This window comes from Taudactylus pleione, unplaced genomic scaffold (assembly GCF_031769625.1).
Source record: "Taudactylus pleione unplaced genomic scaffold, aTauple2 ptg000309l, whole genome shotgun sequence".
Taxonomy (NCBI): Eukaryota; Metazoa; Chordata; class Amphibia; order Anura; family Myobatrachidae; genus Taudactylus; species Taudactylus pleione.
In genome coordinates this window covers 4,798,019-4,823,392 of record NW_028284710.1, presented here as the reverse complement: position 1 = coordinate 4,823,392, position 25,374 = coordinate 4,798,019, and the positions used below count along the sequence as shown (strand labels likewise).

The 25,374-nt window shown below is 44.0% G+C and overlaps 2 non-coding genes and 1 pseudogene across 2 annotated transcripts; all 3 read left to right on the top strand.

The window, feature by feature from the left end:
* The first annotated feature begins 6,441 nt into the window (after positions 1-6,441).
* LOC148511377 (U2 spliceosomal RNA) lies at positions 6,442-6,636 on the top strand. Its single transcript, XR_015868746.1, has one exon. It is a non-coding gene; the product is annotated as a U2 spliceosomal RNA (small nuclear RNA).
* A 1,463-nt stretch (positions 6,637-8,099) lies between these two features.
* Positions 8,100-8,294, top strand: LOC148511376 (U2 spliceosomal RNA). Its single transcript, XR_015868745.1, has one exon. It is a non-coding gene; the product is annotated as a U2 spliceosomal RNA (small nuclear RNA).
* Positions 8,295-23,186: 14,892 nt separating this feature from the next.
* On the top strand, positions 23,187-24,525 carry LOC148511375 (uncharacterized; annotated as a pseudogene).
* The last annotated feature ends 849 nt before the right edge of the window (positions 24,526-25,374 follow it).

The window sequence follows — 25,374 nt, the reverse complement described above, 5'->3', positions numbered from 1 at the left end:
TCGCCAGCACATGGTGGAGCCGACCTCCCTTCCTGCTGGAACATCAGGATCCTCCACCTCTGGCACAACATCAGCCAATCCTCCAAATGTGCCTAGCCCTGTGCCTAGTCCAGAGGCCACAACATCTGCCTCTGGACAGGCCAGCCCGATGACATCCCGGACCCGGTCTGGCGCCCTCCCTCCCCCATCCAAACGGGTGAAAAAACGGTGACAGCAATGGTGACTTTTCCCACAATCCTTCTGTGCTTGGCTCATATTCCTTTTGGGTCAAAACTTCCCTCTCCTTTCTTGTGAAATGTTTTTATTTTTTTGATGTATGTTTATGTCAACAGTTATGTTGGGCCAATTTGTTTGATTTGGGAACATATCTTTGGGCAAAAAAGATGTCCCCAAAATTTTAAAAATAACTTTTTTTGTTTGAGCAATAAATTGGAAATTAAACAATGACATTGGATTGTGAAATTATTGTACAAATGGGTTACATTTAATCCTGGGCCAAAAGGCAAAAACTCGGCCAAAAAAAAAAAAAAAAAAAGGGCTCTTTAAGGAACGTTTAAAAATTCATATAATTCGGCAAATTCAAGAGGCACAAATAAAATGGTGCGAAACTGAAAACATGATGAAATTATTGTTACAATAGGCCCTAACCACCAAATTGCTGCCCAAATAAACCCCCCCAAATGTACGCAAATTGACTGGGTCATCCTGACATTAGCAGCTCTGAGTTCCACCTGCGTACGTTTTGTGCTATCCCAAAAAACTGATTTCAAAACACATACCAAGCCGGTTCTCAATCCAACACTAATTGCTTTTCTGCCCGCCCGCGATTAATCGCAACAACATCGTGGAGTCCAGGGACGGAGGAGAAGGCCATCGCCAATGTGGTCGAGTAATCCAGACCCTAAGCTGTGCGAGTATTTGGAAGGGAAAGAGGATCATCCAGTGACGTAGGAGTCGGTCCGTACACATTTTACGCTCGCTTCTGCTAATGTATGTACGCCCCAAAAACGCCTCGCCACGCCTGCGTTTTTCCATCTCCACCCTCGTCAACACCCTAAAACGCCCTGTTCTGTCAATCACATTTGACATGTCACTTCCTGTACGCTATTTTAGGAACGAGTCCCAAAAAACTCGCAATCTGCAGTACGCACATGCGCAGTGTTACTCCGACGCATGCGTGGTTATTGAACATCGGAACGCAACGAGCGTACTGCTGTTAACGAGTGGCTCTGAATGAGGGCCATAGTTAGTTAGTGGCCTCAAAGTGTCACTTAACCAGCACAGATATATGGATAAGCATAAGATCTATGATTTAAGGCTGGGGTAGCCAACCCTGGCCCTCTAGAGCTACCAACAGTGCATGTTTTCCAGGTCTCCTCACGGAATTACAAGTGTAATCATTAACTCCACCTGTGCATCTTTTCAAATGTGTTGATGAGTAATGAATACACCTGTGCACCAGCTAGGTGGTCTGGAAAACATGTAGCTCTCGAGGACAGAGGTTGGCTAGCCCTGATTTAAGGCCTTACGTTGTGTCTTTCTTCGGAATTCTTGAGAGCCATGCCTGGTGCTGGGAGTGGATTTTCATCCCAGAAGGGATGAAGAAATAGTTTTTTCTTCCCAACGGACACATATCTGAAGAAAAAGAGATACATGTAAATAACAACTGGCAGGAAAAGAGGCAATTTGGAGGCCCTTACACAAAACTGCCTTTGCTTTACTTGAGCTACCCACCTGTGTACTCAGAAAGAGTTTTCATCACAGCCGGGAACCTTGTCAGTGATCGGCCTGAGACTACTTCCCCACAATGTGGAAAAAATTATGTCCATCAAAATTAACTACAAATTCTACTTGATAGACCTTTACCATCAATTCCGTGCAAAAATTACAGAGGCACCTGTAATGGTGGATTCCAGCTGGGAGAAATTAATATTGTGTGAAAGGGAATATTGTATACATCACCCCAGATTATACCATCACCCAAACCTATATCGTCACCCCATCCTGTGTTGTGTATAAATTACAGCTGCACTGCCTGTTAGATTGGGGATTCATTGTCCTCTTTAGTGGATGTGAGCTCCATTTTAGTCCATATCATCACCACACCCCCTACACATCTTCTGACCTGGGCTACAGGAGGAGCAGCTACTCTCTGGAATACAGTTGCATGGAGTTGCCCCTCTGCCTCACTGAAATTCAGGTAGAGGGGCCATGGGTAGGGACTGGGAGCAGGGACACTATAATCAGATAATGCAGTTTTAGCTGCTTTATTAAATATTTTAAACCATATCCTCTAATTTCACCTTTGAAAATGTTTATGCAAATCTCAGCAGAGGTGTTTTGTGATGCCATGGCTAATGCGCACACACACACACACACACACACACAAAACAGATTGATTGATTGAATTAATTTTTGGGGGGCACTTGGAAGGGAGAGCACCCGAACGGGGCGCCAGCCTCTTGATAAACGACACAGACAGCACCCCTGACACACACACAAAAAAAACCAGATTGATTGATTGAATTAATTTTTGGGGGGCACTTGGGAGGGAGATCACCCGAACGAGGCACCTGCCCCTTGATAAACGACACAAGCAGCACCCCTGACACACACAAAAAAAACCCCAGATTGACTGATTTAATTAATTTTTGGGGGGCACTTGCTAGGGAAAGCACCCGAACAAGGCACCAGCCTCTTGATAAATGACACAGGCACATTATTTTCACACTGCTGGTGTGGCAGGCTAACACGCACACACAAAAAAATAGTTTTTATTTTCACACTGGTGGTGTGGCAGGCTAACACGCATACAGAATTTTTTTTATTTTATTTTCACACTGGTGGTATGGCTAACATGTACACACAAAAAATAGTTTTTATTTTTTGACTGGTGGTGTGGCAGGCTAACACGCACAAAAAAAAAATTGTTTTGATTTTCACACTGGTGGTGTGGCAGGCTAACACGCACACATACATTTTTTTATTTTATTTTCACACTGGTGGTGTGGCTAACACATACACACAAAAAATTATTTTTATTTTTTGACTGGTGGTGTGGCAGGCTAACACGCACACACAAAAAATAGTTTTTTTTCCCACTGGGGTGAAGAAGAGCACCCCTGATGGACAGAGCACAGCAGAACAGCCAGCCAGCCTCTATGGACAATAGCCAGCCAGCCCCTATGGACTACAGCCAGCCAGCCCCTATGGACAGGACAACAGCCAGCCCCTATGGACAGGACAACTTTAAAACAGCCAGCCAGCCCCTATGGACAACAGCCAGCCAGCCCCTGTGGACTACAGCCAGCCAGCCCCTATGGACAGGACAACAGCCAGCCCACAATTATGCCCAACAGCAGCGCAGCACAGCTACCAGCACAACCTCAAGTCAAAATTATGCACAACAGCAGCGCAGCACAGCTCCCATCTCCCTCCCTCTTCACTCTTCACAGTCGGAATGAAAAATGGCTGCGATCACGGGACCTTTATACAAACCAAAACCCATGAGAATCTGACATTTTGCCTCGTTTTGAGATCCGAGTCAGGCGGGAAAACTCGAGCCGGCTTGGATCTGCCTCGTATTTGCTAAGTTTGGGTGGGTTCGGTTCTCGTATCTAGTAATAAGGACTCCTATAAGAAGTAACAAGGTTTTAAGAAGTGGATGTTTTATATGAGATCCCAGAAAAAGCACTACAGATGGTTACGCCTTCCTCCCCAGATAGATCCTTTTTCAAAAGCCAGAGATCTACCACCAATGCGTTTCAATCCTTTTTGGGATCTTTTTCTCCTTGAAAAAGATTGTTTATTTCATAGGAGAGCATGCCTTGCTGAAATACTCCACTAATTTCTAGTTTCTTAATGGCAGTTTCATAATCTAGCAAGTCGTATGTGATAGTGATTCAGTTTTTATTGCTTTTATTACTTTTATATTTTATATAATCGTTTTTGTAACCTTAAGCATTGGAGTAATTGTGTGCACTCAAATTAAAATAATTAATTTTAGATTGGACTCTGTGTAATTTAAACAAATCCCTAATCCTGTGAAGTGCCAAAGTGTGTTAAGTTATTGTATTGTTTAAATAATAATAATAATTGTGAAATAATTGTGGTAACTGTGTGTACGTAGAACTCAAGGGTACCAAGTGTAGTGAAATAGTCCAGAATTAACCCTTAGGGGTAAATTTACTAAGCTGAGAGTTTGGGAGAGTTTTCAAACTCTGGAGAGTTTGGGCATTTTTTCCCAAACTCAAATTTACTAATGTCAAACTCGGGAGAGAGATCTCCTTTGCTACGGGAAAATACTGGAGAGTTAGCAAACTCTCTTCAATTTACCATCGGTAAAACTTGAGAACCTTTTCACTGGTGAAGATAGGATTCTGGAATTTACCAAGCAGAGAGTTTCGAAACTCTCATGAGATGGGCAAACTCTCCTGTAAAAACTCGTAAAAAAAATACACCTGCCTGTGATCTGAGAGTTTGGCAGAAATATACACAGATCGCTGTGATCCATGTATGTTTCTGCCTGTAAATATAGAAAATAAATTTAAATATCAGAAATAAATGACATAGGGTCCCCCCCCAATGCTTAACCAGCCCCAGGCTTGCCAGCCTGTCCTGGTTTCTAAGATTACTGGGAACAAAATGTGTAGGGTTCCCCCGTAATTTAGAAACCAATACCAGGCTGCAGGGCCAGTCCTGATTTTAAATATAGGGGGGAAAAAATTGCATAGGGTCCCCCCTATATTTAAAACAGCACCGGGCCCAAAACAGCCGGGCTGTAATGCCACAGCCCTGAGACTCTTTCACCGGGGCTCCGGGTCCAAAGTAGGGATGTGCAGGCTCGGTTCTACTCGGTTCCGTTCGGTTTTTTTTCCCGAATCTTATTGGGTTTCAGCTGTCACGAGTTTTGGATAGCCAATAAGATTCGGTAAAAAAAACCGAACGGAACCGAGTAGAACCGAGCCTGCACATCCCTAGTCCAAAGCATTAGCAGCCCAAGCCGGTCAGGCCAAGCCGGGGATCTCAGGGGAGGTGGGGACCCCCCCAAAAAGGGCCCCCCCTCTCCCTTAACCCCGAGTTTAGGTGAAGCTAGTCGAGTTGAAAAAAAAGCAAACTCTCTCAGACTCGATTCTTAGTAAATTTACCCCTTAGACAGAGAGATGTGTGATTCTAAATGTGAGTGCTGGCTTGACCATAACCCCTGACAGTGGTTTCAGTTTGTCGTATCTTGGATCTGGTTGATTCTCACATCCACTCATACAATACACTTTGCTGTTGTTCCAAATATTGCATAGTGTTTATTCTTGAAATCTGGTGTTCTGGCATTGTATGATTGTAAATGAAATTGTATTAGCCGTCACATTGTTTGTTACATTGTTCACAAAATTATATTAGCAATCACTTCCCTTAATTTGTTTATTTATTAAAGCTCTTTCTTGGCTAATGCTCAACATGAACTCATTCTCTCATTGATTCAAGAACATTACTAGATATTATGGATATTTTTCAAGCTGTTGTAAAGTGTTAATAAATAAAGATGATATTTTGTTAATTGTACAGTTTATGGGAAGTTGCAATGAACTAAAGAGTAGATGTGATGGTGGTAGATGTGGTTGCTTCAGGGCTGGTGCTGCACGTGTTCCCAACAAAAGGCATTGACTGCAAACTATACTGTCACTGTTGAACTACAACTATCAACAAGATTAGTTTAGAAGTAAAAACTATCTGAAAGTCAATAGTTTATTAATCCTCAATCTGTAACCTTTGGTTGGCTAATGTTATTAGAAAAGTACACTCCAACCTTCTCATTTTTAATGTTTGTGTTGCATTTTTAATATTTGTATTGGTTAACAGATCCCCTAACTAGGTTAATTACAAATAATCCTTAAATTGCAGTTATTATCAGCAACAAATCATATGCACTGTGAGTCAGTGTATTTAATTTAATAAGGCATGTAATTATTTTTTTTAACTGTCAAATAGCATAAATATCATAGAAATAAAACTAACATAACATAAATATTATCAAAAGTATAGAGTCAGACATATGGCTTACAACATAGTATGTTAATAAAATAAAACTGAATGGCATGATAAATATCAGTAAATTTACATGACTTGATTAGGTATTTAAATATGGGAGTATTAAATATAATATATCTGTAAAACATAATGATAATACTGAAAACAACAAGTACGATTTGCATTTCTTGCCCTGTTTATAAACCAATTATTTTATTATTTATGTATTACTTTCTCTTTTTTGTTCACTTAATTTACTTTTTGCTAAAGCAGTAATCAAGCTAAAAGTGCAAGGATAATAATAAGTCTCCATAATATATATAACAAATATAGAAAAAGTGTACTGGTTTCAAAAATATATTTACATTGACTTTTGCTTTTGCAACCATTGTCATCGCTGCTTTATGGGTTTGGGTTATTGCTTCTCTGCCTTTTGGCTAAGAAAGATCAACTGTAGCATCTGTTCCTATCAGTTTAATATCTGATACGCCCCCTATCTAGGGACCGTATATTAAGTGGAATATTACAACAGGTAGATGTAAGTAGAGCTTGCTCTCTCCATTGCACACATTGACCTGGTATTGCAGTACTTCCAGAACTGGTGCCCCTTTCTAATTCTGTTATCCAACGGTAGAACCTGTCTTTTTCATTTATTTCTCTCTCTTTATTTACCTTATTCAACAAACCACTATTTAGCTTGGGTCTCCTTCTTCTACAGTTACATGTGAATACCATCACCTGCTTGCACTTTTGCATTTAATAACACTACATTTGGTTCATGAAACAACTGGTTATAAGAATAACTGATCCTCTGGTGTTGTATTGTGTCTCCGTGCCTTTTCCCTACGTATCTGCATCTATTCGGGCGTTCTTCTAGGGCTAAAGTTACTGTGAAGGGGACGGATTTGCAGTATAATTGGTTAATTGAATAATGAATGCATTCTACTGGTTGTGTCATGATTATCCAACTCCTATGACACTTTTGGAATGCCATCTGGAAGGTTTTTTTATGTAACTTTTTTTTTACTTTTCGCACCATTGCAGGGGCAACCACATTGACAGAACTGTTGGAGCCATGTATTGCTCTCAATTCCTTCCGACAACTTGGATATTTTGGATATTCGGCAGCCCGACAGCGCTGGAAATCCCGATCGTCCCTAGGTAAGTACAAACTAACCTAACCCCCCTAACCCTCCTTTGAGGTGCCTAACTCTAACCTCCCCCCAAGTGCCTAATCCTAATCCCCCCTCTAAGTGCTTAAACCTAACCCCCCCTTCCCCGCTGCCTAAACCTAAGTGCCCCGGGGGGGTGCCTAACCCTAACCTCCCCCCGGGGGTGCCTAACTCTAACCCCCCGTTCTCCTAGCCTAACCCTAACCCTCCCGGGGAGGTGCCTAACCCTAAGTCCCTCCCAGGTGCCCTAAACCTAACCCTCCCCTCCCGTGGCTGTCCGCTCGCGGCGCCCGGCATCGCTTCGACCAGGCGCTGGTCTCCCGGCGTCAGAAAAATGACAGGCGTCTAGATTTAGATGCCTGTCATTTAACCCTCACCGGGATAAAGTAATCGGGAAGCTGGTTGTCGAGCTTACATCAGCCGGTTTCCCGATTGAATCCCGTTATATGATGTATCTCTAGGTCTTTGCCATCCTCGAGTAGGCCTTACCAGTGCAATGGTTATAAGCAGCAGTAGATTGTGGCATCATAGTAGAAAATTGTTGTAGTGGCAGAATCTGCTAGCTGACTGTTTACATTCTATTTCCATAGTGACTGCGTGGAAGCAACTCCTGAAGATTTTGTGGACAGTGGGAAAATTCCGTAGGCTCCTGAACATTCTGTGGAAAGTGTAAACATTCTGTAAACACTGTTAACATTCCAATGAAGGTTTCAGACAGTTTTATGAACTGCCGAGACAAGACTTGAAAACAGGAAGGCCGCCAGCTAGCTTGTGGGTGTGGCAGAGGATTGCAGGAGGCAGTGCACCCACAAATCAAGCATCCAGAGAGCGAGGGAGGGAAGGAAACCTGCAGTGAAGGGAGTGCATTTTTTTTTCTTCGCTACTGCTTAATGAGTTTGGGTTATCTCTTCTCGGTCTTTTGGTTAAAAAAGATCAAATGTAGCATATGTTCTTATTAGTTTAATATCTGATACGCCCCCTATCTGGGGATCATATATTAAGTGCAATATTACAACAGGTAGATGAAAGAAGAGCTTGCTCTGTCCACTCCGTGCATTGACCTGGTATTGCAGTACTTCCAGGACCGGTGCCTCTTTCCAATTTCGTTATCCAAAGGTAGAATCTGTCTTTTTCAATTTTTCATCTCTGTCTTTACCTAGATTCAACAAACCACTCTTTTGGCTGTGTCTGCTTCTGTGAATACCATCTGCTGCTGCACTCACCTACTTCTACTTTCGCATTTAATAACACTACATTTGGTTCATGAAACAACTAGTTATAAGAAGAACTGATCATCTAGTATTGATTTGTGCCTTCATGCCTTATCTCTATTTATCTGCCTCTATTTGGGCCTACTTCTAGGAATAGCTGAGCGGGTCCGGTTCTCTGAGAACAGGACCCATCCAAACTTCCAGAACCGAGCCAGGCTCGAGGTTTCCGGCATGACGGATCTCAAAACAAGGCAAAATTTCATCCTCACGCTGTCGGATTCTCGCAGGTTTTGGATTATATAAAGGTCATCGCAATCTGTGCCTATTTCACTCCGGCTGTAGAGAGAGAAGCTAGCAGATGTAGTCAGTCACTGTCAGTCACTCAGTGTATGAGTCCAGTCGGGGTCTTGGCCTGATGGCTGCTGCTGTATTGTCCATAAAGGGGCTTAGGCTGCAGTATATAAGGGGGGGCTTCCTTCAGTGGGTGATGCAGCTGCTATGTCTCTTGTTCTGTCAATTAACTGTGGCTGCTGCTGTGTTTTTGTTCAGTCCATCAGGCTAGGGCTGCAGTGCATAAAGGGGTGCTGTGTTGTTCAGGGGGGGTGCTCTGTCAGTTAGGGGTGCTCTTCCCCAATGTAAAAAGAAATAAAAGTGCTTTTTTGTGTGTGTGTGTTAGCAACTTAGATGCACTATTATTGACAGTGACACTCCCGCAGTTTATCGTCCACGTATTTGTGACTCTGCAGGTGGTATGTCCGCACTCAGGAAGGGTGCTTTGTTGTCCATCAGAAAGGGGTGCTGTCTGTGTTATTCATCAAGGGGCTGTTAACTCAGTCAGTTGTGCTCTTTCCCAGTGTGAAAAAAATAAAAGTGAAATTAAATTAAAGATATATTTTTTGTGTGTGTGCGTTAGCAGCTTAGATGCGCTGTTATTGTATGGTGACACTGCTGCAGTTTATCGTCCACGTATTTGTGACTCTGAAGGTGGTCTGTCTTCACTCGGCAGGGGTGCTTTGTTGTCCATCAAAAAGGGGTGCTGTCTGTGTTGTTCATCAAGGGGCTGCTGCCTCATTCAGGGGTGCTCTTCCCCAGTGTGAAAAAAAAAAAAGTGAAATGAAATGAATAATATCAATATCAATCCACAAAAAAATAATAATATTTTTTGTGTGTGTTTGTTAGTAACTTAGCTGACTTATTATTGTACAGAGACACTGCCGCAGTTTATCGTCCACGTATTTGTGACTCTGCAGGTGGTCTGTCCACACTTTGCAGGGGTGCTTTGTTGTCCATCAAAAAGGGGTGCTGTCTGTGTTGTTCCTCAAGGGGCTGCTGCCTCATTCAGGGGTGCTTTCCCCCAGTGTCAAAAAAAATATTGTTCGGTGACACTGCCGATCAGACCGCAGTGTAAGTTTGTTGATATGGAGAACGATCAAATGAGAGGAGAGCAGGAACCACATGCCAGTCTTGCAGCTGCTGGCAGCAGTCATGATGGCGATGCAAGGTCGTCAATGTAATCTACGAAGGCCTATGCCCAAGGGCTTAAGTCAAAATCAAACAAGCAATATTTTACAGTGTTAAAGAAAAAAATGTACAAGCTAATGGTGCATACACACAGGACGATCGTCAGCTATAACGATATCGCTGAACAATCTCCCTGCAACTTCCTGGTGTGCTGGATGATCGATATCGATCATCCAGCACACCACCAACCCATCAACTATGGGCTAGTGACCCGGGATCAATGATCATGGGTCCCTATAGTGACCTGGTCGATATCGACCAGGTTGGCCTGCATGCATGGCATATGGACGATATTGTTATCGTCCTTACGTGCCCGCACATCGCAGGTCATTGGTGGGGTGTTAGGCACCAAAAAATGCAAGATATTAATGATAACGGTATAATTGATATTGTTATCGTTCATATCATGCATTTTTATCGTACTGTGTGTACGCACCTTAAGTTAGCTGCAGAGAAACAAAAAATTGGCAATATGCCATCTACTACACAAAGTGGCAAGGAAAGGATAGGGCCTAGGCCTTTATTTATGACTGGTGGTTCTGCATCTTATGATGATGTAAGCCCTTCTGCCTGTAGAAGTGTCAAAAAAAGGGACATGAACCAACTGTGTGCTCAGAAATGTAATATGCCATTTACTACACGAAGTGGCAAGGAAAGGATAAGGCCTTTATTTATGACTGGTGGTTCTAGTTGTGATGATTTAAGCCCTTCTGCTTGTAGAAGAGGTACAAAAAAAATTAAATTGTCTCCGAAAAGTCACAGATCCCTGAGGAGAGTCCAAGTGTGTCTGCGGTTGCCATGATTGACTTTTCTAATACTGTACTTGAAGAGGATCCTCCTTCCACCATTTACAGAATGTGCCCTCTGCAAATGTGGGGATGAGCAGCACAAGTCAACATGCTGATGTAGAAATTGATGACGTTTCTGTGGAATTGCACCAGGAGGATGAGGAGGATATTTGTGTAGTTGGCACTAACAAGGATGATGAGGATGTTGATGATGATGAGGATGTTGATGCCAAGGATGTTGTTTGTATAAATCAGGCAACAGTTGTTGACCATGGTAGGAATAAGGCAAAGCCCATTGCTGGCATGCCAGGGCAAAACACAATTTTGCTGTCATGTGTGGAATTATTTCTACACAAATCCGGACAACAGTTGTTATGCCATCTGTAACCTTTGCCAAGCAAGAGTGAGTAGAGTAAAGAGCTTAACCATCTAGGAACCTCCTCCCTGTTACGTCACTTGCAGCAAATTCATCAAATTGAAAAATATATTTCAAATTCAGAAACTTTGGCTAAAAATTTTTTAACAAGCAGTCCAGTATCACCTAGCTGCTCCCTTCTCTCTATTAGATCCAAGCACCTGCAATCTCTACCACCAACACCTGCATCACCATCAACATCCTCAATCGTGATCGGAAGTAGTCCTGCATCCAATTTCATAAGAATGACTGACTCCTCTTCTATCCGTAATTCCTCAGAAGGATCCTTGAGTGTTACGCCTGTTGCTGCTGCTGCTGAGAGTGGATCTTCATCCCAGATGGGGACCAGGAAGAAGACTACTTTTAGCAGTTTAAAAAAACAATTGACTGTCAAAAAATCCTTTGCAATGGGAACAAGTTGCACAGCGAATTACTGACGCCATAACAGCTATGCTGGCATTAGATGTACATTCAGTATCTGCCATTAATGCAGTGGGTTTTAGACAGTTAATTGAGGTCCTGTATCCCCGTTACCATGTCCCTTCTAGATTCCACTTCACTAGAATAGCAATTCCCAGTCTGTACAAGGACATTAAAAAAAACCTTATTAGTGTCCTTCAAAATGCCGTTGTACCCACTGGCCACCTAACCACAGATATGTGGACAAGTGGGACCGGGCAAACTAAAGATTACATGACTGTGACAGCCTACTGGGTAGGAGTATTGCCTCCAACAGTGCAAACAGTGACTGCAGCAGCAGCAACTAACAAATGCCAGCTCATTCAGAGGCAGGCTACTCTGTGTATCACTGGTTTCACTAAGAGGCATACCGCTGAGAACCTCTTAGATAAACTAAGGGATATCATTGCAAAATGGCTTACCCCACTTGGACTCTCCTCTGGATTTGTGATTTCTGACAATGCCAGCAATATTGTGCGAGCATTACATCTGGGTGAATTTGAACACGTCTCATATTTTGCTCACACAATTAATTTGGTGGTGCAACATTTTGTAGAAAATGACAGGGGCATGCAGGAGATGCTCTCGGTGGCCCGAAAGATTTCGGGACATTTTCAACATTCAGCAACTGCGTGTCAAAGATTACAGCACCAGCAAGTACTGTTAAATTTGCCCTGCCATCAGCTGAAGCAAGAGGTAGTAACTAGGTGGAATTCTACCCTATATATGCTTCAGCGGATGGAGGAGCAGCAAAAGGCTATCCAAGGCTACACAACGGCTTATGACATAAGGAAAGGAGCGGGAATGCACAAGCAGTCAAGCACAGTGGAGAATAATTTCTGTGTTGTGCAAGGTTCTCAAACCCTATGAACTTGCTACATGTGAAGTTAGTTAAGACACTGCCAGCTTGAGTCAGGTCATTCCCCTAATCAGACTTTTGCAAAAGCAGCTGGAAAAAAAGGAGGCGCTGAAATGGAGTGATTCTGCTAAGTATGTCAGACTTGTAGATCAAGACCTTCATTCGCTTCACCAGGATCCAAGGATCGTCAATCTCTTGAAATCAGATCACTGTATTTTGGTGACCATACTTGATCCTAGGTTTAAGTCATACCTTGTGTCTTTCTTTCAGATGGACATAAATCCGAAAAGATGCAAAGAGCTGTTGGTAAAAAAATTGTCAGCTCAAGTGGCATGTGGCACAGCAGCATCTCCTCCTTCAGTTTCTGCAGCTGCCAGGAAAAAACTAAATGTTCCTAAGAGACCCACTGCTGGTGGTGATGCAGATTAGTCAGGAAAACCTCATGACATCTGGCTGGGTCTGAAAGAACTGCCTACAATGAGTGACATGTGCCTTTGCCTGATACGGTCATCATTCAGAGACTGGTGGATGATTACTTTAGGTATAGCATCCAAATAGGCACGTCAGACAGTCCGTTTCACTGCTGGCAAGAAAAAGAGGCAATTTGGAGTCCCTTACACTAACTGGCTTTGCTTTACTTAAGTTGCCCACCCTCCAGTTTGTACTCTGAAAGAGTTTTCAGAGCAGCCGGGAACCTTGTCAGTGATCGGCGTAGGAGGTTACCTCCCCAAAATGTGGAAAAGATGATGTTCATCAAAATTAATTACAAATTCCATGAGCAATTAAGTCAGATAAATACAGAGGCACCTGTAATGGTGGATTCCAGCGGGGACAAATTAATATTGTGTGAAAAAGAGGATGTACACACTGATGGGGATGATGATGACGATGACGACATCTGATCTTACCTATGTTGTAAAGCCAGTTTGTGTATGGGATCATTGCCAACAATGTCCACTGCACATTGGCAGCTTGTTTTGTGGGGGTCCAAACAAACAAGTCATTTCAGCCACAAGTGACAGTCCCTGTTGCTGAAGTGATTGATTTGTTAAACTGTGAATGTCCTGTTTCATATATACAACATAAGGGTGGGTTGGAGGGCCCAAGGACAATTCCATCTTGCACCTCTTTCCTTTGCATTATGTGCTGTTTGGGCATTGCTGCCTGACATTTTTGATTTCATGGTTTATGAATGTCTAGAAATTGTAATGGCCACAGACAGCATCTCCTGCATGCCCCCTTTCATTTAAAAAAAATAATTCTGAACCACCAAGCTGATGGGGTGGGCAAATATGAGCAGCAGCAGCAGCAGCACAGAGCATCTTCCTGCCAGGTTGTGCGCAATAAAGTGCCAATACATTTAATACAAAAATTAGTTGTGCATATTGGTCACATACATACATATTTACATGGCACATACAGTGCGTAAAGCAGGCTGAGGTAACCTGAAGCACGCCACATGTTGTCGACAAATAACTTCCCGTAGGCCCAGCAAACATTACAGATGCTGGGAGTTCTGGTTCAGCCGGATAACTACAGGCTGCTTTCCTCTGATGTAAACAGCAAGTCTTGGTCCCATTATCCCTAACAACCTCCCTGAGTACAAACTAGTAAATGTCTGTTTACAGTATGTTCTAGCGGCACCTCTACAAGCAATACCACCTCATTTTTATTAGATGTATAAAAAAAATGAAAAAAACCTTCTCCAGATCAAAAATATCATTTAGGAACTGAAAAACTTGATCCTAGATTGATCTTCCCTCATAATTTTTGTTAAGAATCAAAGCACTAAATGAAAAACTAATCAATCCTTCCGTCCTTTCCCTGTCTTCAGTCCATAACATATTCCAACTCCATCGGGCCTCTGTTAATGTTAAGGAAACATTCTTGGTTTTTAAAATTCCTAGGGGTTGTATAGTTTACTAAACTGATGTGAAGGTTTTATCTGTGCAAGGTATAGAGAGCTTTTTACCAGCAGCCAGAGGCAGTGACAGATTTGACCATCTTTGCACTAGAGAAGCCTGCTGGATTTTTACCCTGGGGACGTTGACCCCAAAGGGTTTGAATGAAAATATAGAAATGAACAATATACGGTGATTATCTGTGGGGAGGTTGTTTCTTGATATATTTTCTCTCATATAGCAGGGGATATCGGGATGTACCAATGAGTATTGAGGTTGGATTAGATATATAAGCCATTTCATTTGTTGTCATAATCACGTAAACATCTTTGGACTAGTTGTTATAACTATACTGTACCTTTTGGGTGGATGAGCATTTTCATAGATTTGGGTTGGTTTGGATTATTTATACAAAGATTGTTGTTAACAATTTATAACTATTTTAGATTTACTACTATTGAGATTGGTGTTATTATGGAACAAAAACAGGCACAAATTATGTGATTTTAGCTGTTTTTATGATTTTTTTAACTAAAAATACAGATCCAAAACCAAAACACGCAAGGGACGGTTTTGGCAAAACCAAATCCAGATCCAAAACACGGGGTCGGCACACATCTCTACTTCTAGGGCTAAAGTTACTGTAAAGGGGATGATTTTGCAGAATAATTGGTTAATTGAATAATGCATGCATTCTATTGCTTCTGTCATGATTATCCGACCCCTATGACACTTTTGCAATGCCATTTGGAAGTTTTTTTTCATGTCACCTTTTTTTTTACTTTTCACACCATTGCAGGGGGAACCACATTGATAGAACTGTTGGAGACATCTATTGCTCTCCATTCCTTCCAACAACTTTAACATTTTACAAATTTTGCTTCAACATAGAAATTTAGCAGAATATTATCACATTTGTTATTCATAAAATGTCTGCCATTTTTGGGGTTGGGGTGCTTGAATTTGCCTCATTGTTTGACTTCTGACCAGCTGGAGGCCTTCATTTTTTCCATTTGCAAGAACGAGCACTTCAAAAAAAATAAAAAATTATTTTCTGTGTTGTGAATTGTGTGCGCTGTAGCCGCATGTGCATCAACAAAGGAGCAGCGCCAAGCGTGAGCCTGTGTCATAAGTCTGTTAAAGGGTGGTGTAACCCCCAAAGTGCACTCCACAAAAAAGAAACAATTCTTCTTTTTTTCTGTGTTTGTGTGTGAAATGTATACGCAGTAGCCGCACGTGCATCAACAAAGTAGTGCCAAGCGTGCACCTGTGTCATAAGTAAAGGGCCGGCTGGCTTGTCTGTTGAATGGTGGTGTAACCCCCAAAGTGCGCTCCAGAAAAATTTTAAAAAAATCTTTTTCTGTGTTTGTGACTTGTATGCTCTGTAGCCGCACGTGCATCAACAAAGTAGCGCCAAGTGTGCACCTTTGTCATAAGTAAAGGGTCAGCTGGCTCGTCTGTTGAAGGGTGGTGTAACCCCCAAAGTGCCTGAAAAAAAAAAAAATGTTTTCTGTGTTTATGACTTGTGTGCGCTGTAGCCGCACGTTCATTAACAAATTAGCAGCGCCAAGCATGCGCCTGTGTCATAAGTAAAGGGCTGGCTGGCTCATCTGTTGATGGGTGGTGTAACCCCCAAAATGCACTCCAAAAAAAATAACAAAATCTTTTTCCATGTTTGTGACTTGTATGCGCTGTAGCCGCATGTGCATCAACAAAGCAATGCCAAGCGTGCGCCTGTGTCATAAGTAAAGGGCCAGCTGCCTCGTCTGTTGAATGGTGGTGTAACTCCCAAAGTGCCTGAAAATTTTTTTTTTCTGTTTGTGACTTGTGTGCGCTGTAGCCGCACGTGCATCAACAAAGTAGCAGCGCCAAGTGTGTGCCTGTGTCATAAGTCAAGGGCCGGCTGGCTCGTCTGTTGAAGGGTGGTGTAACCCCCAAAGCGCACTCCAAAAAAAATAAAAAAATCTTTTTCTGTGTTTGTGACTTGTGTGCACTGTAGCCACATGTGCATCAACAAAGTAGCGCCAAGCGTGTGCCTGTGTCATAAGTCAAGGGCCAGCTGGCTCATCTGTTGAAGGGTGGTGTAACCCCAAAGTGCGCTCCAGAAAATTTTTTAAAATCTTTTTCTGTGTTTGTGACTTGTGTGCGCTGTAGCTGCACGGGCATCAACAAAGTAGCGCCAAGCATGCGCCTGTGTCATAAGTAAAGGGCCAGCTGGCTCGTCTGTTGGAGGGTGGTGTAACCCCAAAGTGCGCTAAAAAAATAATCTTTTTCTGTGTTTGTGACTTGTATGCGCTGTAGCCGCACGTGCATCAACAAAGTAGCACCAAGCGTGCGCCTGTGTCATAAGTAAAGGGCCGGCTGGCTCATCTGTTGAAGGGTGGTGTAACCCCCAAAGTGCGCTCCAAAATAAAAATCTTTTTCTATGTTTGTGACTGGTGTGCACTGTAGCCACACGTGTATCAACAAAGTAGTGAGAAGTGTGCACCTGTGTCATAAGTAAAGGGCCGGCTGGCTCATCTGTTGAAGGGTGGTGTAACCCCCAAAGTGCGCTCCAAAAAATAATAAAAAAATATTTTTCTGTGTTTGTGACTTGTGTGCGCTGTAGCCGCACGTGCATCAGCAAAGTAGCACCAAGCGTGCACCTGTGTTATAAGTAAAGGGCCAGCTTGCTCATCTGTTGAAGGGTGGTGTAACCCCAAAGTGCCTGAAAAAAATTTAATTTTTTTTCTATGTTTGTGACTTGTTTGTGCTGTAGCCGCATGTGCATCAACAAAGTAGCACCAAGCGTACACCTGTGTCATAAGTCAAGGGCCGGCTGGCTTGTCTGTTGAAGGGTGGTGTAACCTCCAAAGTGCACTCCAAAAAAATATAAAAAAAATCTTTTTCTGTGTTTGTGACTTGTGTGCGCTGTAGCCGCACATGCATCAACAAAGTATCAGCGCAACCCCCAAAGTGCACTTCACAAAAAATAAACAATTACTCTTTTTTTCTGTGTTTGTGTGTGAAATGTATATGCAGTAGCCGCACGTGCATCAACAAAGTAGTGCCAAGCGTGCGCCTATGTCATAAGTAAAGGGCCAGGTGGCTCGTCTGTTGAATGGTGGTGTAACCCCCAAAGTGTGCTCCAGAAATTTTTTTTAAAAATCTTTTTCTGTGTTTGTGACTTGTATGCTCTGTAGCTGCACGTGCATCAACAAAGTAGCGCCAAGCGTGTGCCTGTGTCATAAGTCAAGGGCCGGCTGGCACGTCTGTTGAAGCGTGCGCATGTGTCAGAAGTAAAGGGCTGGCTGGCTCATCTGTTGATGGGTGGTGTGACCCCAAAGTGCCTGAAAAAAAAGAAAAATATATTTTTCTGTGTTTGTGACTTGTGTGCACTGTAGCCGCACGTGCATCAACAAAGTAGCACCAAGCGTGCACCTGTGTCATAAGTCAAGGGCCAGCTGGCTTGTTTGTTGAAGGGTGGTGTAACCTCCAAAGTGCGCTCCAAAAAAATATAAAAAATAAATGTTTCTGTGTTTGTGACTTGTGTGCGCTGTAGCCGCACGTGCATCAACAAAGTAGCGCCAAGCGTGCGCCTGTGTCATAAGTAAAGGGCCGTCTGGCTCATCTGTTGAAAGGTGGTGTAACCCCAAAGTGCCTGAAAAAAAAAATATTTTTTTTCTGTGTTTGTGACTTGTGTGCGCTGCGGCCGCACATGCATCAACAAAGTAGTAGCGCCAAGCATGCGCCTGTGTCATGTGTAGCAGCGCCAAGCATGCGCCTGTGGCAGCACATGCATCAACAAAGTAGCAGCGCCAAGCATGCGCCGGCTGGCTCATCTGTTGAAGGGTGGTGTAACCCCCAAAGTGCTCTCCAAATTTTTTTTTATTTTTTTCTCTGTTTGTGGCTTGTGTGCGCTGTAGCCGCACGTGCATCAGGAAAGTAGCAGCGCCAAGCGTGCACCTGTGTCATAAGTCAAGGGTCAGCTGGTTCATCTGTTGAAGGGTGGTGTAACCCCAAAGTGCCTGAAAAAAAACCCAAAAAATCTTCTTCTATGTTTGTAACTTGTGTGCGCTGTAGCCACATGTGCATCAACAAAGTAGAGCCAAGCGCGTGCCTGTGTCATATGTAAATGGCTGGCTGGTTTGTCTGTTGAAGGGTGCTGTAACCCCCAAAGCCCAACTCCTAAAAAAAATAAAAAAATCTTTTTCTGTGTTTGTGACATGTGTGAGCTGTAGCCGCACGTGCATCAATAAAGTAGAGCCAAGCGTGCGCCTGTGTCATAAGTAAAGGGCCGGCTGGCTCGTCTTTTGAAGGGTGGTCTAACCCCAAAGTGCCTGAAAAAAATAATATATATATTTTTCTGTTATTGTGACTTGTGTGCGCTGTAGCCGCACGTGCATCAACAAAGTAGCGCCAAGCATGCGCCTGTGTCATACGTAAAGGGCCGGCTGGCTCGTCTGTTGACCCCCAAAGTGCCTGAAAAAAAAATCTTTTTCTGCATTTGTAACTTGTGTGCGCTGTAGCCGCACGTGCATCAACAAAGTAGTGCCAAGCGTGCGCCTGTGTCATAACTAAAGGGCCAGCTGGCTCATCTGTTGAAGGGTGGTGTAACCCCCAAAGCACGCTCCAGAAAAAAAAAAAATATATTTTTCTGTGTTTGTGACTTGTGTGCGCTGTAGCTGCATGTGCATCAACAAAGTAGCCCCAAGCATGCGCCTGTGTCATAAGTCAAGGGCCGGCTGGCTTGTCTGTTGAAGGCTGGTGTAGCCCCCAAAGCGCACTCCAAAGTGCCTGAAAAAAAAATAATATTTTTCTGTGTTTGTGTGCGCCTTAGCCGCACGTGCATCAATATCACATAAATGGATGACTAAAATTTGTCTGATAAAAATAAAATAGGGAAAGATCAAGAACCACTTCCTCCTAGTGGTGAAGCTGCTGCCACTAGTCATGACATAGACGATGAAATGCCATCAACGTTGTCTGCCAAGGCCGATGCCCAATGTCATAGTAGAGGGCATATCAAATCCCAAATGGCAAAGTTCAAGAAAATGACCTTCAAAAATAAATTTAAATTGTCTGAGGAGAAACGTAAACTAGCCAATATGCCATTTACGACACGGAGTGGCAAGGGACGGCTAAGGTCCTCCCTTATGTTCATGACTAGTAGTTCAGCTTCACATGACAATGGAAGCCCTCCTCCCGCTTCAAAAATCAAATGAGTTAAGCTGGCAAAAGCACAGCAAAGAACTGTGCTTTCTAATTCTAAGAAGATATCACAAATCCCCATGGAGAGTCCAAGTGTGGCGACGGTTGCGATGCCTGACCTTCCCAACACTGGACGGGAAGAGGTGGCTCCTTCCACCATTTGCACGCCCTCTGCAAGTGCTGAAGGAGCACCCACAGTCCCCTTGCTGATATTCAAATTGAAGATGTCACTGTTGAAGTACAACTGGATGAGGATATTGGTGTAACTAGCACTGAGGAGGAAGTTGACGATGAGGATTCTGGCCAGGGGGGGGCACTGCTGGGGGGACTACTACTAAGGGCACTGCTGGGGTGGAGGACGGACTACTACTAAGGGCACTGGGGGGGACTACTACCACTAAGGGCACTGCTGGGGGGAGGATGGACTACTATGAAGGGCACTGGGGGGACTACTACTACTAAGGGCAGTGCTGGAGGGGAGGACTACTACTAAGGGCACTGCTGGGGGGACTACTACTAAGGGCACTGCTGGAGGAAACTACTACTAAGGGCACTGCTGGGTGTACTACTAGGAGCACAGCACACTGGTGGGACCACTACTGGGGGACACTGCATAGAGGGGGATTACTACTAGGGGCACTGCTGGGGGGACTACTACTGGGGACACTGCTGGATGGGACTGCTGGGGGGGACTACTACTGGGGGCACTGCTGGGGGGGACTACTACTATGGGGACTACTACAAATTTTATAGTTACGCCACTGGGAGCATCCTCCCTTATACGTCACCTGCAGCATGTTCATAAAAAGTTACTGTCAAGTTCAGAAACTGTGGCTAAGACTGTAAGCAGTCCAGGGACACCTAAATCCCTTTTTCCTGTTGTATCCAAGCACCTGCAAACCAAACCGTCAACTCCCTCCTCGTCAATTTCCTCCTCAGTCAGAATCGGAAGTAGTCCTGCACACCATGTCACTGGCATGACTCCTATCCGGGATTCCTCGGGAGGATCCTGCATTGATGCGCCAACTGCTGCCACTGCTGCTGTTGCTGTTGCTGCTGAGAGTCGTTCATCATCCCAGAGAGGAAGTAGGAACAACACTACTTCTTTTACTAAGCAATTGACCATCCAACAGTCCTTAGCGAGGAGGATGAAGTACGACAGCAGTCATCCTGAAGCGAAGCGGATAACTGAGGCCTTGACTGCTATGTTGGTGTTAGACGTGCATCCGGTATCCGTCATTAGTGCAGTGGGATTTAGACAATTGATGGAGGTAGTGTGTCCCCGGTACCAAATCCCGTCTACATTCCACTTCACTAGGCAGGCGATACCAAGAAGGTACAGAGACGTCAGAAAAAGTGTCCTCAGTGTCCTAAAAAATGCGGTTGTACCCAATGTCCACTTAGCCACGGACATGTGGACAAGTGGAACAGGGCAGACTAAGGACTATATGACTGTGACAGCCCACTGGGTAGATGTATGGCCTTATGCAGCAACAACAGCAGCATCACCAGTAGCAGCATCTCAGAAACTCCAGCTCATTCCAAGGCAGGCTATGCTGTGTATCACCAGTTTCAGTAAGAGGTACACCGCTGACAACCTCTTAGAGAAATGAGGGAAATCATCGCCCAATGGCTTACCCCACTTAGACTCTCCTGGGGATTTGTGATATCTGACAATGCCACCAATATTGTGTGGGCATTACATCTGGGCAAATTCCAGCATGTCCCATGTTTTGCTCACACAATAAATTTGGTGATGCAGAATTTTCTGAAAAAACAACAGGGGCATGCAGGAGACGCTTTGGGTGGCCCGAAAAATTTCTGGCCACTTTCGCCATTCAGCGACTGCGTGCCGAAGACTGGAGTACAAGCAAACACTCTTGAACCTTCCCTACCATCACCTGAAGCAAGAGGTTGTGACGTGGTGGAACTCAACTCTCTATATGCTTTGGGGGATGGAGAAGCAGCAAAAGGCCATTCAAGCCTATACATCCACCTATGACATAGGCAAAGGAGGGGGTATGCACCTGACTCAAGTGCAGTGGAGAATGATTTCCGTGTTGTGCAAGGTTCTCCAGCCCTTCGAACTTGCCACATGTGAAGTAAGTTCGGACACTGCCAGCTTGAGTCAGGTTATTCCCCTCATCAGGCTTTTGCAGAAGCAGCTGGAGAAAGTGAAGGAGGAGCTAAGATGGAGCAATTCTGCTCAGTATGTGGGACTTTTGGATGAAGCCCTTCATTTGCTTTGCTAGGATTCAAGGGTGGTCAATCTGTTGAAATCAGACCACTACATTTTGGCCACCATGCTCGATCCTAGGTGGTGTCTTTCTTTCCAGCCAACACAAGCCTGTAGAGGTGCAAAGACCTGCTGGTGAAAACACTGTGAGCTGAAGCAGAACGTGACATGTCAACATCTCCTTCTTCATTTTCTCCTGCAACTGGGGCTGCCAGGAAACATCCTAAGCAATCCGCTGGCAATGATGTAGGGCAGACAGGACCAGGTTTGGACATCTGGTTTGGACTGAAGGACCTGGCAACAATTTCTGACGTGTCTACTGTCACTGCATATGATACTGTCACCATTGACAGAATGGTGGAGGATTACATCAGTGACAGCATTAAAGTAGGCATGTCAGACAGTCCATACCTGTACTGGCAGGAAAAAGAGGCAATTTAGAGGCCCCTGTACAAACTGGCTCTATTTTACCTAAGTTCCCATCCTCCAGTGTGTACTCAGAAAGAGCGTTTAGTGCAGGCGGGAACCTTGTCAGTGAAAGGCGTAGGAGGTTGCTTCCACAAAATGTGGAGAAGATGATGTTCATCAAAATTAATTATCAATTCTTCCAGGGAGACAAGCCTCCAGAAGGTACAGAGGGACCTGTGGTGGTGGATTCCAGCAGGGACGAATTAATACTCTGTGAGGATGAGGATGTACACAACACTGAAGAGGGTGAGGAATCGGTGGATGAGGAGGATGAGGACGACATCTTGCCTCCGTAGAGCCAGTTTATGCAGGGACAGATTGATTGCCAGCTTGTTTTGTGGGGGCACAAACGAACCAATCATTTCAGCCACAGTTGTGTGGCAGACCCTGGTGCTGAAATTATTGATTTGTTAAAGTGTGCATGTCCTGTTTATACAACATAAGGGTGGGTGGGAGGGCCCAAGGACAATTCCATCTTGCACCTCTTTTTTTTATTTGCATTATGTACTCTTTGGGGCCTAGTTTTTCAAACTGCCATCCTGTCTGCTACTGCAGTGTCACTCCTAGATGGGCCACGTGTTTGTGCAACCCACTTGTGTCACTTAACATAGTCATCCAGCTACCTCAGTGCAACTTTTTGGCCTAAACACAATATTGTGAGATGTGAGGTATTCAGAATAGACTGGGAATGAGTGGAAATTAATGTTATTGAGGTTAATAATAGGAACAGAAAAACCCCACAAATTCTGTGATTTTAGCTGTTTTTATGCTTTTTTCCCAAAAAATACAGATCCAAAACACAAAACCCAGAACCCAAAACACGGAAGGGTGGTTTTGGCAAAACCAATCCAGATCCAAAACACAAAAAAAGATCCAGATCCAAAACACAAAACACGAAAAGTGGCCAGTGCACACCCCTACTTAAGAGCATATTCTAGCGAGATGCAGGCTGTGGTGGAGTATCGTCAAGTACAGTATCGGCAAGAGGCAGCAGTGCCACAACAGTCTACAACAAAACCTTCCAAGAAGAAAGCAGGGAAGGAAAATGTACCTGTACCTGTCAAGGCAAGGAAAAATGCAAAGGCCAAGTGCACATCTTTGATGCAGCACTTAGGAGATAATGGACCAATGAACGTAGAGCAACCAATGAATGTGAAGACCCAGGAGGAAAGACCAGTGATCGATGCACCAAATCCACTGAACGAAGAACTGGACACCTTGGAGCCTCTGGTTTGTACACCCGTGAAAGATGCATCCCATTCACCAACCCATCAAAAACTGTAATTTCAAGAAGAGAATGCATGCACATGTAGCTGTGCTCAGATGGTGAGAGACCTTGTCTAAAAAGTGTGTCCTCTGGAGGCAAAAATTGACATTTTGAAAGAAGGGCTAAATGACACCATTGCAGATGCAATGAAAAAAGCCATCTGGAAAACTAAAGAAGAATGGCAAGAGGCCGCTGCCCAGCATACCAGGCAGTACTATATGAAATGGTCACACCTGATTAAATTGACCCTGAGGATTACAACTTGGAGACTGCACCATCATTCCATTTGCTAGACATGGACACTAGAGTGGCATCAGAAGACTTGGACATGACACCAGTGCCATCATCCAGCCTACCTCATTTGGAGAGTACACCAGTTGCATCATATTGCCTGCCAGAACTGTCAGCAGAAGAATCAAGAATCAACAATGCAAGCTTACCTGTACTTTCACCAGGAACGCCTGTCATGTCAAGCACCACAGACTGTATTTGGAACACCCTTGTCAGATATACCACTGGCTGTAATCAGCATGGAGAAAGACAATGAACTTTAAAGAGCTGGCAACGGTGAGATGCATCGATATGCCCAAGCAATATTTCAAGAACATGTGCCCTACGACCTTTATTGCAATTGGACCAAGCGTGTGAACTTTGATGGCAGTTGGAAGAAAGTACCAATCCCCAACAATTTATAAGAAGATATCCTCTCAAGATGTCGGCCAAGATACAGGATTGGAAAAGAGGAACTGAACCGGATAAAGGAGACATTGAATGGGTTGCTGCGCATGCCAAGTAAACATGCATGGAGGACAGTCACACAGCCACCAAGTAGACATCATCAATCAACAAACATGACTTGAGACTTGAAGGTGCGGTGATGTAAAAAAAAGGATCAACATTTGTTTTCAGTCATCCAGAAAAAAAGGTAGAGTATTGTACTGTGGTGGGTAAAACTTTACTGTATATTGTTAATACTGTGTACATTTATATTCTACAGGAAGTCTTGAAGATTGAATAACAGTAATGTTAAAATGCATAGAAGTCTCTCAAAATCAACAATTACAGTACTGTAATGTTGTCATTATTGTTATTCAATCTGCTGAGGACCGGAGAGGACTGCGGGGGTGGGTGAAAAGCAAAAGAGCTAAAGAAGTCCCCCCCCGCAGCCTCTTCCACCATAACACGTAGGCCCTCTGTGAGGCCTACTGTACATTAACCCCTAACTAGACCACCAGGTCTGAAGAGAGGAAGATGCGAAACCGCTGGCCAGGACATGCCAGCGGCAGAAGAAAGAAGCTGAGGACCGGAGAGGACTGTGGGGGTGGAAAGCAAAAGAGCTAAAGAAGTTCCCCCCCACAGCCTCTTCCACCATAACATGTATTCCCTCTGTGAGGCCTACTGTACATGTAGGCCGGTGAGTTAGGGCCGATATTAATGTGGATAAGTGGATTAGTGTGACACACTGTTAGAGCAGAAAAGGGCGTATTCTCTTTCCTACACGGACCTGTGTGTGGGATCGAGCGGGACGAAGAACAAGAGTATCTCCTGTGAGAACCTGTGTGTCTGTCTTTTACTGTCTGTTAGTCTCTGACTATCCTCCTTTCTTCAGGGCACACAGTGGACCTTGCACTCCGGTGCGAGGTTGAGTCTGCACCTGGTGCGCGAGCACCTACCGTATAGGTGAAACTCTGGATCTGAGGCTAAAAGTGCCAGTGATGATTCTCACTTAAAACCCAAATCTTTTTGTGTAGTCCTTGGTCTGGTAAGGTGTATCGGTCGGCATTGAGGAAGGATGGTTCTCACGTCATCTCCTTCTTCCTAGGTACAGTAGTCATGTCCGTGTCCAGCTTGGAATTCCAGGAC